Source organism: Bufo bufo, chromosome 2, assembly GCF_905171765.1.
Source record: "Bufo bufo chromosome 2, aBufBuf1.1, whole genome shotgun sequence".
In the NCBI taxonomy this organism is placed as follows: Eukaryota; Metazoa; Chordata; class Amphibia; order Anura; family Bufonidae; genus Bufo; species Bufo bufo.
This window is the reverse complement of record NC_053390.1, coordinates 338781665-338797799: the sequence shown is the minus strand read 5'-3', so window position 1 is coordinate 338797799 and position 16135 is coordinate 338781665. Positions and strand designations below refer to the sequence as shown.

General features: G+C 43.0%; 1 long non-coding RNA gene across 1 annotated transcript in view; it reads right to left on the bottom strand.

Moving 5' to 3' along the window:
• LOC120991499 overlaps positions 1-16135 on the bottom strand; it is a 29854-nt gene that overhangs the window by 2225 nt on the left and 11494 nt on the right. The window contains exon 2 of the long non-coding RNA XR_005776692.1: positions 13458-13469. This is a non-coding gene — a long non-coding RNA (uncharacterized LOC120991499). The remainder of the gene's footprint in view (positions 1-13457; positions 13470-16135) is intronic.

Genomic DNA, 16135 nt, shown 5'->3' with positions numbered 1-16135 from the left:
GTGACGCTCCACAGATTTACCTAAAGGGTTGATTTTTCTCATGCCCACCCTGATGTCATAAAGGGCATGAACTGCCACCATGGCTGGGAAGCTTTGACCCGGAGGTGGTTTGGAGCACACCCAACAGTTGGATCTATTTGCCGTCTTTGCTAACTGCAAATGCATTCTGAATAACAAATTCGGATGTGACTCCTTATAACATTTTCCAAAGTGCATTAGACAGAAAGAATAAAGGAATACGCTTTGTGATCCAGTAGCTTTTTGCAATGGCTGGCGTGGATCCACCAGTCACCTTCCTCGACCTTGAGGGAGGTTGGTGTTGTAAGTAGAACCTGGTACGGCCCAGTATATCTCGCCTCCAGTCCCTGGCGCTGATGTTTTTTAATGACCACCCAAACTAAACAAATAAACAAAAGTGATTCTCTTCATTCTTTGACTTAGTTGAGCAGCTTCTTGCAATGATTGGTGTGGATCCAGTTGTCTCGTCCCTCGAACTTCAGAGAGTTTGGCGTCATCAGCAGCACCTGGAATGGCCCAAGATATCTCGGCTCTAGTCCCGTCCTCGGATATTTCTTTAGCACGACCTAATCACCTGGTTGACTAGAACGAACACTGGTTATTGAGTCTGGGAGAGACTCCCGAACCCGGTGGTGGACATCCCGGATGGAATAAATGATTACAGCGGAACATTCAGGCCATGAATCGGCCGTGATTTTTACCTTCTTTTCAAAAATCTGAGAGAGAGAGAGAGAGAGAGAGAGGCGACCCTGTCAGTAGTGGAGGAAAGAAATAGAAAGAAAAAAGTATGCTAAGATCGCAGCCAAAATATGAAAAAGGAAAAACTGAAAAAACCTTGATTACAACAATAAAAACCTAAAAATAAAAATAGGTTAGTAAAAGAAAACCTGTAAAAAGGAGCGAAAAAAACAACATAGAAAACTTCAGTTACAGGAAGTCTTGCTATATACATTAAGATTCAGTAAAAAGTAAATGTTAACTTAAAACCAAAACTGAAATACAAAAAAAAAAAATACAAAACCTTAACACATACAATTGTATAGGACTGAATTAAAACATCAATGTCTTGGAGGGTTCCCCTGAAACCGTAAAAACTGGCAGGAGAATTTGTACCCACCCAGTCATTGAAATGCTAATTTGCCCAGCCCCAAACCAACTTCAGATTCATTTACCAAAGAAGCAGGATTTAACATTACAAGGTCCCAAAACCGGTTTCCAGGGGAAGGGAAAAGTCAATTTAAATTAGGTCTTAGAGTTCCTCCATTTTCTTTAAATACAAACAGTAAAATGGTTTACAAAGACCATAATTTACACTTCTCTGGCACACAAAATTAGAAACTCTACTGAATTCCAGGAACCGGTCTCTTTCCTCTCTGAGCTTCACATTTTCACATTTTAACCGTTCATATTGGGATTTAAAATCTTTGTGTGGCTGTCATGGCCCATGAACAGGTAGGAACTAGTGTTAGGGACCACTCATTAGAGGCGACCTTGACGTGGTGAGTGGCTTATTACGCTTTGGCCAAAATTACACCAATGCCTCATCCAGCATGGAGGAATGCTGGATGTAGAGTGCTATGTTGGTACTTGCATCCCTGGATCCGATCAAAGCTGTAATGGCACCGGACGGGGTTAAAAGCAGAGTGTGCTTGGCGTGTATGCTGACCTGCATTCCCTGGACTTTGTGTGGCTGTCATGGCCCATGAACAGGTAGGAACTAGTGTTAGGGACCACTCATTAGAGGCGACCTTGACGTGGTGAGCGGCTTATTCCGCTTTGGCCAAAATGTACACCAATGCCTCATCCAGCATGGAGGAATGCTGGATGTAGAGTGCTATCACATTTGTATTTTTCGTTTGTATATGTATTTCGCCATAGTGATGTGCACCTACATACAGGTTGTGCTGACCCAATCCCCCACATTTTTTCATTTTACACAACAGTGGTACAATTGTTCATGTAGTGGGACTCCTACACTCATAAAGCATATGCACTAAGTGAAAGAGCTGCCAAAAATTACAAGGAACCGGCACTCCAATACACCCTTTGTTACACATACAGGAGGGCATCATACACAGCCTTGAAAAATTATGATTGATGGCCTGATGGTGACCCTATAAAACATTTTGAGCAAGGGCCTGCTGATCTGACCATCTAAAACATTAGGGGCGAGGGCCTGCTGCCCCATTGGTGACTCTAGATAACCTTTGGGCGATTGCACGTCCCCGTGACGGCGACGATCCATTCGGATGTCTGCCCTATCAACTTTCAATGTTCTTTTCTATATATTTTTCCCTATATCTGGGCCTGACAACCACACAATGTATTGAAGCGCAGATATCACACAATTCACGGATTGCACCGTTGACAGCAAAAATGTGGACAGATTATGGGAGTGATTGACAACTGTGTCTCATTATCATCCACTTCGTGAACGAATGATTGCCGTTCACCGCCGTCATCTTCTTGAGACCGCGAAGGCTCAAGAGGTTGGGAATCAGGGCACAATATCTCAGGTCCCTCTTCAAGCGTGCTGGGCGTGAGGGCCAAATGTAATTGTGACGCTGGAAAAAGCTTCTTGGAATATCCGAGTGTGGGATCACTCGATTGGCAAGCCTCTCCATGGTGGGAGGAAGGATGATCAGAGTGAGGATTCGGTTGACCAGACTCTTGGCTACAAAGACTGGACTTGGTGGAAGAGAGGGTGGTGCTTAACCGACTGGAAGCATTATCTTCAGCAATCCAACCAACCAACTGTTCGCACTGGTCCGACTTGGGTACGGTGAATGTTTTTTTTTCTGGTGCACTGGCAGCAGGCACAGTTTCATTGCGCCCAGGGCCACGGCCTCTGCGTGCACCATCAGAATCACGCCCACTTCCCCGTCCCTTGGTGCTCGCCTTCTTCATATTAATGGTTTTGGCGCTAGATGTGGCGCAGATTGTTTTACAGTCCGCTAAAGACACCATTTTCTGATGCAGGACAGTATATGTCACAGAAACACACAGATTATGGACACTAGATTAAGACCAGACTTTTGGAACTTGCCCTAAAGAAACTGTTTTTAGATGCAGGACAGTATATGTCACAGAATCACACAGAATATGGACAGATTAGGCCCAGATTTTTGGAATTTTCCCTAAAGAAACAGTTTTTGGATGCAGGACAGATTAAGGCGCTCTCTCCCTAAGGAGAGATAGTACCCCCCTAACCCTGATAGGCCTCTCACCCAGTCAAGGCAGTACTCTCTGCTCTGCACTGATGAGGGGAAATCACCCCGAAACAGCTGTCTGCAGATGAGGTGCTGGCTTATTTAATATCCAAGTCATGTCTCAAGGCTTAGTTAAAGAGCTGAACATTGACTTATAGGATAGCTGCCTTACACTGGTGGCATTAGAGGCAGAGCTTGTTAAGAGCTCATTTGCATCCCTTATGTCACAGAAGCACACAGAATATGGACACTAGATTAGGCCCAGATTATTGGAATTTGACCTAAAGAAACAGTTTTTGGATGCAGGACACTATATGTCACAGAAACACACAGAATATGGACACTAGATTAGGTCCAGACTATTGGAATTTGCCCTAAAGAAACAGTTTGTGGATGCAGGACAGTATATATCACAGAAACACACAGAATATGGACACTAGATTAGGACCAGATTTGGGGAATTTGCAATACAAACTCAGTTTTCGGATGCAGGACAGTATATGTCACAGAAACACACATAATATGGACACTAGATTAGTCCCAGATTTTTGGAATTTGCAATACAAACTCGGTTTTCGGATGCAGGACAGTATATGTCACAGAAACACACATAATATGGACACTAGATTAGGCCCAGATTTTTGGAATTTACTAAACAAACTGTAAGGGGTTACACTCTCAGGTAGGGCGGCGATGACAGATTCTCTTGCAGACCACAGGGTTAAAGTCCAAATGTTGCTTTATTTATCACACTCCAGCAATACAGGCAACCCCAGTTATAATTCACTGGGTAAGGTGAAGGTCCAGCACCACAAAACATAAACCAAACCAAAATAAACACCTGCCCGTCTGGGCTCTGGCTAATACAGTGAAGTTCCTAACTCACCTATTGAACACAGTTCACACAGAGAATTCGGCTTCTCTAGCCAGCAGGGCAGCCAGCTTCCCAGACTTTCTCCAGGCATCACTCTCCCCAGGCTGACAGCCTGGACTGTGCTTTATTTCCCCTTGACGATCCCAGCTGGCTTCAGCTGTGGATCCCTAAGGCTAGGGGAAAACTTGTCCCGGAATGGGGTGGACTGGGGAGGTACCTCTACCAATCCTACCTTCTCCCAGTCCAATAAAATCCAGCCCATAAACTTAACAAACCTGTCTCAGCAACCTACACATTTCTGAGACCATTTTAACCTACTGGATTTTATTTACCTGACCCATTTGAGGAAGCTGGGTGGGATATACACCCCTTCCAGGACTTTACCATACACCTTTCTGTTCACCTTACCACAAAACTCAGTTTTTGGATGCAGGACAGTATATGTCACAGAAACACACAGAATATGGACACTAGATTAGGCCCAGATTATTGGATTTTGCCCTAAAGAAACAGTTTTTTGATGCAGGACAGTATATGTCACAGAAACACACAGAATATGGACACTACATTAGGCCCAGATTTTTGGAATTTGCAATAGAAACTCAGTTTTTGGATGCAGGACAGTATATTTCACAGAAACACATAGAATATGGAAACTAGATTAGGCCCAGATTATTGGAATTTTCCCTAAAAGAAACAGTTTTTGGATGCAGGACAGTATATGTCCCAGAAACACACAGAATATGGACACTAGATTAGGCCCAGATTTTTGGAATTTGCACTCAAGAAACAGTTTTTGGATGCAGGACAGTATATGTCATAGTAACACACAGAATATGGACACTATTTTAGGCCCAGATTATTGGAATCTGCGGTACAGACACTGTTTTCTGATGTAGTTTATATTTATATTTTTCCCTATATCTGGTCCTGACAACCACACAATGTATTAAAGCGCAGATCACACAATTTCACGGATTATACTGTTGACAGCAAAAATGTGGATAGATTATGGGAGAAAAATTGTTTTCTGTATTATATCCCCCCCCCCCCTATATCTAGGCCTGACAACCACATAATGTATTGAAGCGCAAATCACACAATTCATGGATTGCACCGTTGACAGCAAAAATGTGGATAGATTATGGGGAAAAAAATAGTGTTTTCTGTATTACAATTTTTTCCCTATATCTAGACCTGACAACCACACAATGTATTGAAGCGCAGATTACACAATTCACGGATTACACCGTTGACAGCAAAAATGTCGATAGATTATGGGAGAATTTTTTTTTTCTGTATTTACATTTTTTCCCCTATATCTAGGCCTGACAACCACACAATGTATTAAAGCACAGATCACACAATTCACGGATTGTACCGTTGACAGCAAAAATGTGGATAGATTATGGGTAAAAAAAAGTGTTTTCTGTATTATAATTTCTTCCCTATATCTGGGCCTGACAACCACACAATGTATTGAAGCGCAGATCACACAATTCACGGATTACACCGTTGACAGCAAAAATGTGGATAGATTATGGGAGAAATTTTTTTTCTGTATTATATATTTTTCCCTATATCTGGGCCTGACAACCACACAATGTATTGAAGCGCAGATCACACAATTCACGGATTACACCGTTGACAGCAAAAATGTGGATAGATTATGGGAGAAAAATTGTTTTCTGTATTATAATTTTTTCCCTATATCTGGGCCTGACAACCACACAATGTATTCAAGCTCAGATCACACAATTCACGGATTGCACCGTTGACAGCAAAAATGTGGATAGATTATGGGAAAAAAAATAGTGTTTTCTGTATTATAATTTTTTCCCTATATCTGGGACTGACAACCACTAAATGTATTGAAGAGCAGATCACGCAATTCACGGATTACACCGTTTACAGCAAAAATGTGGATTATGGGAAAAAATATATTATTTTCACTAATATTCTTCCTATCTCTGCACTTTCTATACAGCAAAATAATCGCTATTTCGAAAAGTATATAAAAAATAATCATTTTAGTACAACTTTGAACAATTGAATTGCTGCCATCACACACAATAGTTCTTAAAAGGACTTTTGGGTCTTTGAAACATTTTAAAATTGAATAAATTGCGATCACAAACTCCCTACTCTATCTGTCCCTTCCTAAGCGCAGCTCTCCCTGACTCGCAATGAGCCGAATCCGCGTCATCGGGTGCTATATAGCACCCGATGACGCGTTCCGGCCAGCCAATCACTGTAATGCCAGCAGCCAACATGGTTACTGGCATTACAGTGATGGCAGTACTTACCTGCATGTTTATTGGCTGATTAGCAGCCACGAAACGTGCAGGGAGGAGACTCGAGCATGGCGCTCGAGCAGATGTGGTACTCGGCCGAGTACCGCCATGTGCCGAGCATAGTGTTGCTCGAGCCGAACAAGTATTCGGCCAAACATGCTCGCTCATCACTAGCAATTAACCCTCTCTAGCCCAAGCAGCAAGGCACTCTTTGGTGTGTTAATTAGTGCAGTATTCTCCCCCTACTTACTACGGCAGCGCGGGTTCCATAGAACTTTTTAAATCATTATTAGTGTTAATTGTTTTCAAGATCTAGTGAATGAAGGCATAATATGAGGGCCAGTCTTGTCTTGACCCTCCAGCTGATTGTAAAATATTCTAGAGGGCCAGTCCTGGACATCTTTCTCTGTAATACAATTTTTAGTGATGTCATAATTCTAATGCTGTCAAATGACTTTTTCTTAGAGTGAAATTCTGAGGAATAAAGCAGCTTCTCTTGTCTTGTGATCCCAGTTGAAAAAAATCCAGGAAACTGCACTCTACAAACATACACACTGAATATGTTTTCATTTTTTCTTTGAAAGTGGTGCCAAGCCGGATAACGCATGAAACCCTCACATACAAATATCCTTAAAGAAATCCAGCTCTACTTCTATGGACACTTTTATAGATAGCAAAGACTTAATTTTTGTAGATTTCCAGAGTGTGTTTAAAAACAGATCATATCTTTGTGATGAACATTTCGAATAAAATGAAACCCTACTTATCATATGTATGGCAGTAATAAAATATCAGCAGAGAGATATAGTTGAGTGCACATGCTCACACCTATCCTGCAGCTTTGTTTGAACAGTATTTTTCACCCTATAAGATGCACCTGCCCTTAAGACGCACTTAGGTTTTAGAAGGATCTTACGACTTTTTGAAGGATCTTACGACGATTTCATCATTGACTGCCTGGCATGATGTTTTCACCCACTCACAAACTTGAGTGATAGTCGTCTTTTTCCATCCGTCCAGTGGGTTTCAGGTCATGATTCCCAGCAACCATCTATTTGTTCCATTCCTCCCTTATGAAAAATGGCTTGTTAATAGAAACGTCCAGAGGTTGCAACTGGCTGGTAAGCCCCCAAGAAATTATCACTAGATGAGTGTTCACTTCCTTAGAACTGGTTTTTGTGGTTTCGCTGATATGTGTCCTAAACTGGTCAAGAACTAGTAGGGCTGGTTTCTTCAGAAGCCCTCCAGGGTGTTTGGACCACACTTTTTTGATCCATATTTTCATGCCATTTTCGTCCATCCATCCTTTGTGAACATACACAATAACTCCTCTTGGAATCGCCTCTTTTGGCATGTTTTCCTCTTGAAGATCAGCATTGGTGGCAGTTTGGTGCCATCTGCAATAGGTTTTCTTGTGTCCTGAGGTTTTCACCATTATGAGGTTTTCACCATTATGGTTTTTGCACCTTTCACATCACTAGTCCTGTTTGACATCAAAGGTTCGATGGAACATCAAAGGTTAACAGGACTTCATCCATATGCCCTATTTTCAAATCCAGAATATTGCTTCATGGCTGTTGACATAGGGATTTACAGAAAGAACCAATGGCTCCCTTGTACTAAAATTCTCTGCTGTGGGAGATTAGGGGAAATTTACCATCCTCCCTGTGCCAGTTGTCTTGTGTAAGAGCTTGTGTAGAGCTGAATTAATTAAAAACATGAGCTTCTGGACACTGACTAATAGGGGATTAAAGAATTAAAGAATGATAGCAAAGATAGTGTGTGGAAGGCCTGTTTTTTAAGACAGTGGGTACTGTATACAAGACAGCCCTCTTTTTGCTTGGAGCTGACTGCACCCCACTCCTGCTCTACATTAGAAATATTTTGTGGGGTTTTCTGAGGCTCTACACAAGTGGAATCCAAACTTTATCTCGCACCTTAGGTGCTCACCTGTCGCTCACCCCAACAACTATTTCCTCTCCAGCTGTGATACCAGAACCCTCGTGATATCCTCGGACCCCCCCCCCCATCCCCCTCCAGAGGACCCACTTGGTCCTTCTACGCTGATTGGAGACTCTAAATTGCCAAGCTGCTATGAGGAAAGTTAACCAGGACCTGTGGGCCACTACCTTACCTCCTTCTCATCTGCACATGTAAAATGCCACTCCTTCATTTTGAGAAAATATCCCCTCTGTGCCGCTGGTAGCCTTTCTCAGCTCCTTCTCCTCCTTGATCCTTCACTAACATCCACAATGCAGAGTCACTGTAAGAGATGTCAAAAATATGCACCCCATAAGAATAAACTAATATCTTTATAATGTCTAGCTTCAACAGTCCACAAGTATGACTGTATTATATTAAATTCATGACATTGCTATTTACCACCAGTAGATGGCAGCAGAGCGAAAGCTTGAATAGCAGAGCTACAAACAGCAAAGGGGAACTGAATAACGCAGATCTTGGTTTATGGGAGGACAGGATTTACTGCTACATTTCCTGTATCCCCATACTGAAGGTTATGTGTTTGTTCATTCCAGGTAAGGGAACACAAATTCAGAGCCATAAATAGGCTAAAATGATGTAAAACACATTCCTATAATCAGCTAAGGCTGCTGTGATGCAGTGTGAGTATATAAAATATGCACAAGTGCTAGTGAAGTACAATGAGGTTTCACATGGTACTAATATGTACTGTAGTGACTATGATTACTATAGAAGCTGATGTCACTCTATGATATTATACTGCACTATTGGTTTACTGTGATGCAGATTAAAGAATCCAAGAGCAACTCTCATGTTAATGGTTTAATATCTTATATAGGAAAGTTATACCTGTTATTGAGAATGTATTTTTGAATATAGAGATGTGTATTAATGTGGGAGGACAGGATTTACTGCTACATTTCCTGCATTCCCATACTGAAGTTTATGTGTTTGTTCATTCCAGAACATGTTCAATAAAATCACTTCTGTCTTCACCCAGCCCGCTCCCTTCGCACATTGGAATTATTGACCATACTTTCAGCATATGTGCAACAAAATTGGTGGCCCGTACGGGGAGCGGGTGAAGAAGACACGGTCCCGGAAGTGGAAAAAAAAACCGGTTACACGAAGCATAGATTAGAAATTAACCCTTGCCGCATCACCAGCGAACACAAATGGATCGAGAAAGCCTGCAGGATGAAATCAGTGGTCAACTAATCTACTTGCCAGTGGGTGATCTCATAGAGATTTGCCAATTCATCAAAGCCCCTGAAGCCAGCATGGCGAAAGGAAAAACCCGAAGCCATTTTATGCGGATCATTAATGAGGTAATAGATGAACTGGTCGAAGCTGAAAGTGAGGAGGCGGTGACACAATTTCTGCAAGCCACAAAGGGATTCATTAGCGAACTAGAGAAGAAGAGGGACAATGCGGAAGTCCCAAGCTTCAGTGAGAAAGACCTTCAATCGGAACAACAATTGGCCGACTTAAACCCACAGTATCACACTATGCAGGAGAGGTTCCAGGAAACGTCCAGAATAATGGAGGAACAGATTAGAGAGCTGAGTACCAGAAGTAAAGACTCAAGTAACAGTCAGCCAAAACCAGTGCCAGTCCCGATTACTCAGAGACTACACCATGGTAGCTTGCCAGAGGTGACAATCAGAAAAGACTTCAAAATCACAGGCCAGATTGGAGAAAAAGAGCATAAGGATAAGCTGTCCTGCACCAACCTAATGCACCAAATCGACCTGGGACTACAGAAAGGATATCCTGAGACTAAGATTATTGAAGCAGTGGTCAAAGCTATTAGCCCTGGCCTAAGCCTTAGAGGTATGCTGGAGATGAAAAATGGACTGACTCTAGTGCAACTTAGACGAATCTTTAAAAGTCACTACAAGGAAGAGAATGCCTCAGAACTGTACCAGCAACTCCTTAATATTTCCCAGAAAAGCGATGAGACTCCACAGAATTTCCTGTTCAGAGCTATTGAATTGATAGATCGGCTGCTATTCGTCTCCCAAGGTGAAGGCTCGGAAGAACATTTTGGGACTGAGCTGATCCAGAAGAAATTTCTAAGATCAGTGGGTACTGGACTAGGAAATGACCACATCAAATTCCAATTAAGGCAGTATTTAGATGACCCTTCCATTCCAGATGAGGTGCTCATAGAGAAAACAAATGGAGCCGCTAATATGGAGATTGAAAGGGAACAGAAGCAAAAGAAAGCTCAACATAGCAGTTCAACCAAAGGCAAAGAATGTCAGTCTAACACCTTACAGTGTCCTCAGGAACCAAGCGTCCTGACAACAACTGCCAACACCACACCTTGGTCTCCACCACAGGCAAGTAGCCCAACAATTCAACAGCTATCGAAGAGCAACTCTGACATGGAAAAGCTGATTCTGCAGATGCAAAAAGAGATGATAGAGATGAAGACACTCCTCCAAGATTCAAGGACCCAACAAGACCGTGAATTCCGAGGGCCTCAGGCAACAGTGGGTACGAGTAATGGATGTTGTCAATCCTGTAAAAGGACTGGTCGGACAAGTACCTGTGATCATTGCTTCAACTGTGGACGATCTGGACATAGAGCAAGATATTGCCAAACACCCAGACCAAACCATTTAAATGGGAGAGGGTTGCTGTTAAGGGACCGACAGTAACCTGCACTAGAACCAACCCTGTGTCCCAAAGTGCAGCCCCTGTAAGTAGCAAGCCAGCAAGCTTCAAAACAACGGCTGGTATAACCAAAGATGCCTTCAGATGGCTGAGCAAGTACCAACTCACGTGGATGGCGTGACCATGAGACAGAACCACAAGCTACTGAGTCTCGTTGGGAAAAGGTGCCTTGTGAACTGTGAAATGGACAATACTCCTGTCCAAGCCCTATGGGACACTGGCTCCCAGGTGAGCATCACCAATGAGAACTGGAGACAGCGGGTTCTGCCACATACAGTGCTCCGATCTTTGGAAGAATTGCTGGGGCCAGAAGTCCTCTGTGGGAAGGCTGCCAATGAGACTGAAATTCCTTTTTCTGGCTGGATTGAGGTAGTCTTTCAACTAACAGCGGGATGCAATAACACCAAGCAGCTAGTAGTGACACTTGTGGTATCATCAGATGAGAAAGTCACAGAGATGCCAATCATTGGATATAATGTCATAGAAGAACTCTACAAGGAGACAGCTGCCAAAGGAAGGAGAACCATTACAGGGCTCGTGGACCTACTAGGAGCCGCCTTGGAGTTGCCGACCCCCAAAGCAGAGGTCCTGGTGAGTAAACTACAGGCCAGCCTAAGAGAAACTGGTGGTACCGTACTAAAGACTGGTACAAAGAACCAAAGGATTCTGGCAAACACTGTGACGTGTGTCAGATGTAGGGCTCACGCCAAACCAGCCTTGCAAGAGCAGACGGTCTTGTTTATACCTGATGAGATTCAGGATGTGCCAGAAGGAATGTATATCGGGGAAACATTAGTGTCACTTAATAAGGGACAGTTTTCCAAACTATCAATCCCGATTTGGAACACCACCCAGCGAGACATTATCCTGCCAAGTCAGACCAGGATTGGGTGCCTCGAAACCATCAAGACAACATACCCAGCTCAGGTGAAACCAAAAGAATCAGTGCGTGTTGCCACTCACCCGGTGACTCATAGTCTACAGTCATCCAGATCAGGGCCAGAAGGTCGAATTGACAATTTAAACACAAGTCAGTCGCTGGTAAGTTAAGCTCATCAAGAACACTGGGATCCACCAGTACCTATAGGACACCTTTCCGAGGAAGATCAACAGATAGTCAAGGCAATGCTAAGGGAAGAATGCCACGCCTTTGCTAAAGATGATTCTGACATTGGATGCATCCCTTCCCTACAATTACAACTGCGCCTTAAAAACAATATACCAGTTAGAAGAACTTACATGTCAGTGCCAAGGCCACTACACCAGGGGGTGAAAGAATATCTGCAGGATCTTCTGAACCGTGGATGGATCGCAGAGTCAAAATCATCATACTCTTCACCCATTGTGTGCGTGAGAAAGAAGGATGGTAGTTTAAGACTGTGTTGTGATTACAGGGAATTGTACCAGAAGTCCATCCCTAACCGCCATCCAATCCCTAGGATCCAAGACATGCTGGACAGCCTAGGAGGAAGTTCATGGTTTTCTGTGCTAGATCAAGGAAAAGCCTACCATCAAGGATTTGTGGAAGAATCCAGTCGACCACTGACTGCCTTCATCACACCTTGGGGTCTGTATGAGTGGATCAGAATACCCTTTGGCCTTAGTTCTGGGCCAGCTGAATTCCAATGCAGCATGGAAACTTGTCTAATGGGACTGAGAGATGAGGTCTGTCTGCCGTACCTAGATGACAACCTGGTTCACAGCAGATCATTCAACGAACATGTGGAACATGTCCGGTTGGTACTGCAACGGTATCAGAAACATGGAGTAAAGTTAACAGCGAGGAAATGTGAACTTTTCAGAAACAAAGTCAGATTCTTAGGTAAAATCGTGTCCAAAGATGGCCATTCCATGGATCCAGCAGACATTGCACCTGTGCTGGCCTTGAGGAACAACCAGCCAAAGACTGTTGGAGGACTCAGGAAGTTATTAGGATTCATTTCCTACTATCTTCCTTACATCTAAAACTTTTCCAGGATTGCAAAGCCCCTGTATTACTTACTATCAGCGGATAAAACACCCACGATAACGCCAGTCGCAGCTCAACAATCTAAGACAAGGAAGAAGCCATCACCAAAACTAAAAGGTCAACTACCTTCTCATCAGTCTATAGTCTGGACTGACCACCACCAGGCAGTGCTGAACCAGCTCATTGACGTCTTAACTCATCCTCCAGTTAAGGGTTACCCTGACTACAGCAAACCCTTTGTTCTGCACTGTGACGCCTCTCAAGAAGGACTAGGAGCTGTGTTGTACCAAGAGCAGGAGAAAAAATTGAAAGTAATTGCTTATGGTTCTAGGACTCTAACACCTGCTGAGAAAAACTATCACATGCATTCAGGAAAGCTAGAATTCCTTGCGATGAAATGGGCCATATGTGAAAGGTTCCGAGGATACCTATACTACTGTCTATCCTTTGTAGTGTATACTGACAACAATCCACTAACCTATGTCCTAACTACTGCCAAACTTAATGCAACAGGCCATCAATGGGTTGCAGAACTCGCTGACTTCAATTTTACTATCAAGTATAGTCCAGGAAAGAGAAATGCAGATGCAGATGTACTCTCTCGTATGCCACTAGGTCCTGAACAATACATGCAGCAGTGTTCACAAGAAGTTGACCCCAAAGTCATCAATTGCATAACCCAAGCACTTCAAGTGCAACAGAAAGAAGAAACGCCTTGGCTGTGTCCAATAACCATCGCGGGTACAACGTCAACAATAGATAGTACCCAGAAGAAGGTAGCTCAAATACCTAAAGAGACCATAAGGACAGCACAAAAGGAAGACCCAGTGATCGGTCCAGTGTGGAAGTACAAAAACCAAAACAGGTTCCCATCAAAACAAGAACGACAAGGTGAGCAGCTTGATCTCTTTATACTAATGAAACAGTGGACCAAACTGTACCTCGACGAGGATGGAATCTTGAGACGGAAAACACCCTCAGGTTCTCAACTAGTGTTACCCAAGCTGTATCATTCACTGGTGTTGACAGAATTGCATGAAGAAATGGGTCACTTAGGAGTGGAAAGAACTGTAAACTTGATCAGAGAAAGGTTCTTTTGGCCGCATATGCAGAGAGACACTGAGCAATACATTAACCATCAGTGCACCTGCCTGAAAGATAGACGCCCTAATAAGCCTACCAGAGCCCCATTGACCAATATTGTCACCACTTATCCCTTTGAGATGGTCTCCATCGATTTCCTCCATCTGGAAACATGCAAAGAATGTTATGAGTACATACTAGTAGTAATAGACCACTTCACCAGGTTTGCTCAGGCCTATGCAACCAAAAACAAGTCAGCAAAGACTGTTGCCGATAAGATATTCAATGATTTTGTCTTGAAATTCGGATTTCCTACCAGAATTCACCATGACATGGGAAAAGAATTTTAAAATCAGTTTTTCTTGGCATTAGGGAAACATTGCCACATTCAGAATCCTCATACAACTCCGTATCATCCGGAAGGAAACGGCCAATGCGAAAGATTCAACCGAACTCTGTTGTCTATGCTTCAGACCCTGTCACCAGATTCCAAGAAAGACTGGAAGAACTCACTTGCCCAGGTAATACATGCATACAACTGCACCAAAAGTGAAGCAATGGGGTACTCTCCATTTTTCCTACTGTTCGGGAGATCTCCAAGACTACCAATAGACAGTATGTTTGACAGCCCAGTAACAGAAAAATATAAGAATCATTCTGAGTATGTAAAAACATGGACAGAGAGGATGACTGAAGCCTATAAGGTTGCTTCAAAGGTAGCTATCCAAGCTGCACAAAGGGGGAAAGAGCACTATGACAGAAAAATTCATGGAGTAGAACTTTCACCTGGCAGTAGAGTCCTTGTAAGAAACCTTTCTGAAAGAGGAGGACCAGGAAAACTGAGATCGTTCTGGGAAGACACTGTACATGTTGTCCTGAGGAAAAAGTCTGAAGATAGCCCAGTGTATGAAGTCAAGCCAGAAGCTGGAAAGGGACGAACAAGAATCCTGCACCGTAATTTGTTATTGCCTTGTGATTACTTACTCGTTGACCAAGGTCAGCAGATACCTAACAGACCAAGCACTAAAAGACGAGACCAAGTTTCAAAGACTTATCAACCAGCGACACAGATATCTGAAGAAATATCAGAAGAGGAATCAGATCTTGAACAAGAGCAATGGAGATCATTCATCCCTGTAACTCAGAGAAATCACACAAGGGAAGATATAGAACTGAATCCTGAAGCAGCAGAGTTCCATCCTTGCCAGTTGGAAACAAATGAGGGAAGTACAGAGGAAGCTACAATGGCAACTGCAGAGAATGAGCCGGTGATTCCGCCTGAACACATTACATGTCCAGTAGGAGGCACAGAAGAAGAAAAAACTTCACCAGAAAACCCAACAGAGACAGTTGACAGCGAGGAAGGCGAGTTCGAGGATGCTTCAGATGCCTTACCGCTACGCCGGAAACAACCCAGCAGAACCAGGAGACAGCCAAAAGTCCTGACTTATGACACTTTGGGTCAACCCAGTAATGTTGCCAGGAATGCAGCAGTAAAGGTTATAGACTGTGTTTATACCCCACAAGTTTACCCTAACTGGTATCTAAGCTCAGACCTTTTTACTGAGGATTCTAAAAATTGGTAACCGTATCCATGTCTTCAACGCTATGGTTTATTATTATCTTCTTATGTTGAAAATGTTAAATGTTATGTTCTGTGGTTAACAAAAGGAACTTTCTTGCACTCTTACTGCAGACACTCCAAGTAGAATAACCTTCAAACAATGAAAACTAGGTAAAGAGAAAAAAAAAGGGACAAAAGTAATAAGGTGTCCCCTAGTTTTATATAAATTCTTATCTTCACAATAACATGCACAAATCTGTGTTAAAGGGGTTTGTACTAGTTAGCTAAAGGCAACAATATTCCCCCAGGCTTCATAGCGCTGTGGGCCAGGTGGGAAACTGTGACATAACCGGGAGTAGATGTCGCAAGGAGGACAGTTCCTCAAGTAAATCTGTTACTATTTAACCTTGGCTCCCCATGATTGTGGAAGATGAGCAAGAGAATTATGATTCTCATACT